At 34.8% G+C, this 5,318-nt stretch overlaps 1 pseudogene; it reads right to left on the bottom strand.

The window, feature by feature from the left end:
• Positions 1-1,054, bottom strand: part of LOC105310213 — a 7,083-nt pseudogene extending 6,029 nt beyond the window's left edge.
• Between the last annotated feature and the right edge of the window lie 4,264 nt (positions 1,055-5,318).

Raw genomic sequence — 5,318 nt, 5'->3', positions numbered from 1 at the left:
GACACACACTTTTGCTCGATGACTACTTTAGGTGGTCTAAGCCCACACTGTAGTGCCTCATTACTATTCCATGTACACACACATACACACACACATACACACCTGAGCTCTACGACTGCCTAGTTGGTCTAACCCACACTACAGTGAGCCTTAAAGCTTCCAACATTGTATTCTCCATCGTTCCTTTCCTTTCAAGTTCTTTGAACATGACTGCGGCCACTCTATTATCCTTATTTTTTATGAATATATTAATTATTAGATTTTTACTGTATTATCTCATGTATTCTCATATATTCAGATAATATATTGATAGTTAAATTTACACATTTTGTCCTCAGGAGATAAATCTTACTAGTGGGAAATTGAAATGTAGGATGAATAGGCAGAATAAAAACCTCAACAGTAGGAACCTTGACCTATGATTATGTATCTGGAAATGCAATTAACCATTCATCAACAGATAAAGCACACGCCTAAATCAGTTTTCTGTTGTTTATGTTATTTATTTTTAAGCATTATAACATTACCATTGATGTACCTTTTTGTAAAAGACTGATTTGTCACCAAAAACAAAATATAAGTCCTGAAATTTCTTTTCGTTTCTATGGAGTTAAAATTTTGCATGTTTTTAATTTGTATAGTGAGCATGCAGCTATTTTCACTGAACCATCAAAATTAATAAAGTTTAAATTCTTACCAGAGAATGTAAACACAGAAATTTATTAATCTAGGCTTCATGCGAATCCTTGTTGAGGGAGGTGATGTATAAATGATCTTTTGCCCACTTAAGTCTATTCATTCTAGTTTTAATGTTGGATAAAGTTGAAATAACAAAAATTGCCAATTTTTTTTCATTTTCTTGCCAATGTAAAATCACCTTAGGTAAATAAAAGTTTCAGATTTTGCTTCCTTCCTTAGTTTAAAAAAGATACAATTTTGTGACAGAATATATAGACGGGGTTATTACTATACTTCCAACACTGACAGGACCATCTTCATTTGGAGGTGATTCCAAGTTTTCAGAACCATATTTGATGAGACTAAAAATAACCATTGTCTTTTTTATTTTACTTTAGTTTACTGAAACAGAAATAAAATTTATTAAAGCTGTGTTCAATTCAAGACTTCTAGACTCAAGTCGCAAATAAGATAACTGAACACACAAAAGTATGTGCTCACACATAGGATATATATATATATAGGACATATAAAGCTGTATAGCTATATATACATAAAATGTGTATGTATATACATAAAATACATATAATACATGTATATATGTGTGTATATGTATCTATATGTATGTGTATGTGTGTGTGAATGTATACAACCCCTTTCTTTAATTCTTTCTGAACTGCCAAACCTGGTTGACTGGATTCTTTCTTGTACATAGGCAATTGAGTCGTTCTTGTGCCAGGCTCTCTGCAACTTATCTCCACTTGGAGCAGAGGTTGTCATCATCCCATCCAATTTCTCAGGATATTGACTGACCTCTAGCCAATCAGTTTCAACGGCTCTGTATTTGCAGACTTTTTTCTCCTAAAACTCCCGAGGCCTTGCTGCTTTCACACATGGCACTCCAGATGTGCTCAGAAATTCTCTCCTGCATGGGCTTCAATGAGTCTCAGGATTCGGCTAGTCCAACAACCTCTGCCCTGGCTTCAGGCAATTCAGCACATTGGAGCATGTCCCATTTACCAGAGTCGCTGAACAGCGTTAGCTCCAGTCTCCTCTTCTAGTAGCTGCAACCAGAGGACAGTCTTTATTATGCTCTGCTTTCTCTTTCCTGTGTTCACACTGTTTCCAATCTGTATTCCATGCACATCGCAACAACTTTGCACTCAAAAACGTTCTCAGAGTCTCCTGCAGAGAAAACCCAGACTGAAATTCCACTGAAATGTTCAGATTCACTTATGTCTTGTTTTTGGAAAGTTAGGTATCCTTCCGGGAGATGCATCACTCTCTGCAGGATCTCCATTTCCCTGGTGGCCACTGCAGGTGATCACACTTTTTCTCCCCTCCTTGTAATTTACTATTGCCCCTTGTTCAAAGCAAGTGATGACTTCAATAAGTAGAAGATCATTCAAGCAAAGACTGCAAGGAAAAAATTAATGACCACTTAAGATATGAACAGTGAGGCATTTTCCCTGTCTAGAAATTTCTAACTAAAATGTTGCAAAACCTTATAATAGTATACATTGCAATAGGACTAATTAGAAATTGATTTTGATCCCATTGCTTTGAAAAGTCGTGCATCCCTGAGTGGAAAGAAAATTGCTAGCATGAGCCTGCAAATTATTCTTCTTTTAAAGAAGAAGGGAAAAAAGTATTCTGACTTGAAAAAGTCTCCTGTAATAATGCTGATGACAAACAAACATTAGCAGATTTTGCTGCTCAAAATTCTATCTATAGAATGTTTTGGACAGGATATAGTAGAATGTCTAATATTATTTACAAACAAAATGAAAGTAAAGATAGGACTGGAATCTAGGCTTTATGGACCATGGCTTCCTGGAGAATATCACATAAACTATATAACCATCCGAGTGCAAAATGGTGACGTATCATGCCCAAAGATTCTATTTTTGTGTGTATGTGATGCAGTGACAGACTTCATTTAGAGATCTCATATATGAATCAACTAGTCTGGACCAACGTGTGTCCTAAAATGGAAAGAAAGGAACTGAGAGCTGCAAGGCAGGGATGGACGTGTCTATTTTGTCTGTACCTTACAATTATTGTATCATTGAAATTATTAGTAAAGTTCGATACTGAGTAAAATCTCTGATACTGCTTGTCAACCTGACTTAACGATCCAATTCTTTTTGTGGCCTTCTTGAGGAATTGATAAGTTTTGTCCACGTAAGTCATTAGAAATATGCCTACTACTATATGTATATAATGATACACTCCTTGCCTCTCATCCTCACTTATAGCAGTTATCACGCCCCTCTCATATCCCTTGAACTTCTGTTGTACCAGGAAGATTTCTGTAACTCTATTACTGGAGCCTTCTTTTCCTTCTAAAGTTGCTAAAAGCTTAGCTGCCCCGACACTAATGAATCTCCAGATCTGAAATATGAATATTTGAATTTCTTTTGCCACCTCATTCATCCTAGGAGAGGTCAGAATATTGGATCTCTTTGGGAACACATGTTTGAAAAAATAAGAAATGCATGAAAATGTGTTCCCCATTCCTCAGACTATGATAAACTCCCCTGACATGGGAGAAAGCCCAATAAACAAATAGCATAATGGTGGAGGAGTATAAGAAGATAAGAGAGGTCAGAGAGGCCACACTAAGCTCTACTCATAGGAAGGAAACATCTTGTGAGCAGATTGAATGCATTGGGCGACACTCTTGTATGCTCTAATCAGCAGGTTCCTTCAGTGATATCTTTAATCATTTTGGGAAGTGAGTAAGCAACTGAAGACAGCTCAGTCTCTATGTGAAAGAGCATCATGCACTTCCTGCTCCCAAGGCATATTCTAGCTCTTCTTCTAGTTATTACCCAGAGACAAACTCTCTTAGGCAGAGATAGCATCCATCTTGTTTAACAGTATCAGATACCACTACTTCTTGCAATATCCAATAATCCTTGTATGCCCTCAAGGAAAACAGTCAATAATAACAATTACTTAATTAAGAAAAGACTGGAACCCTAATGGTTAGGTAGAATATAATATTTCTGAACCTTGGTTTGATTAGACAAAAGAAGTCCAAGATTCATTCTCAGCTTGAAAATGATATAACACCTCTCTATACTTTTGTAGAGAAAGCTGATAAAAGTAGAAATATCAGAACGAGAATCAGTTGCCTTTTGGGGTCAACCCGTGTGAAGACAAGTAAGAAGAAGAATTGTTGATTTTGAAACTGAGTCCTTCTGTATTATAAATACTTAAAAGATGTTCGTGTATTGCTTTGGCAAGAAAATAAGGATAGTTATTCAAAAATAAAAATTAAAACTCCAAGAGGCATAATTTATAACTTAGTTTAAATTTCAAATGTTTTTAAATGTGCTTTTTTTTTTTTTTTGCATTTCATTATTTATTTAGATGTTTAAGCTTTTGCAATAGATTTGTACAAGCTGGTGAACACTGACATATTGTTTCTCCCACAGAATTATAACCACACATTCCCAGGCAGTATAAATATATGACTGAATTAACATAATACACATCACCATGTTATCAATTACATAATAAAACAAATTATCAAGTATCCAAATATTAAGTTACACAGCTCAGAAGGCATATAAAATATTAGATGTCTGCTCAATTCATATTTTGCAAGAGAGATTGGGAAGAGAAAGAAAAAATTAACTTCAAACAAAAATATATTGGTAAACAATTTCAGATTAAATACGAAAAAATTACAAGAATTTTATAATTTATGATTAAGAATTGTTTTATCTACACTAACTAAGTATCTCTACCTTTTAAAATATTTACTACATTAAAGAGCATAGTCTACATGTTTTGCACAAGACAAAAGCAACATTTTACTCAAAATACTTAATAGCATCTCCCATTTTCTTTCAAGCCCTCTTGAAAGAAATTTGCACCATAATTGCGAACATTAAAATTAACTGTAAACCTTTTTTGTTTGGAAGCATTAAAGACATATGTGTCCGTACAATGTTGATTTTCAAATTAGCGGCTTTGAAATACGGTTTTTATATTCTGCATCAATTACCACATGACTTTTTTTTTTTTAGGTGAGGCGACCCTTGGTTGATCTCACAGATTGTAAGGATCTTGTCAGCTTACAATCCCATATTTTTTTTATTTTTTACACCTGCAGCACTTGGTTCTCTGGGTGGTCTCCCATTGAAGTACTAACCAGGTCCGACCCTGCTTAGCCTCTGAGATCAGACGAGATCGGGCTTGTTCAGGGTGGCATGGCAGTAGACATATGACTTAATTTTATTCCTCTTATATCTCAGTTTATTCAAGAGTGAAAATGATTTCACTATGATAGTCACAATGTTCTTATCCCTTAAGATAGAAGCAAAGGGGTTTCATTATCTTGCTTTTGCCCATTTCAGGGTAATACTGACATCATCATATGTGCCTCAATTGTATTATTAATGCTTGGAATATATAGTTAGTTGCAAAATAAGTATATCAATCCAAATTTCTTAAGATATATGAGCAATATTATTATAAAAGTGAGTTTTACAATGCATGACACATGATATTTAAGGATTCTGAATTGATCAGGAAAAAAGAACTCCTTTACTGAAAAGCATAAGCAAAAACCCACCAGAAAAAATACAAAGTGCTGAATTGAAGTGACCAGGGCATAGTTTATGCTT

Source organism: Pteropus vampyrus, unplaced genomic scaffold, assembly GCF_000151845.1.
Source record: "Pteropus vampyrus isolate Shadow unplaced genomic scaffold, Pvam_2.0 Scaffold1447, whole genome shotgun sequence".
Taxonomy (NCBI): Eukaryota; Metazoa; Chordata; class Mammalia; order Chiroptera; family Pteropodidae; genus Pteropus; species Pteropus vampyrus.
This window is presented reverse-complemented; position numbering and strand designations above follow the sequence as displayed.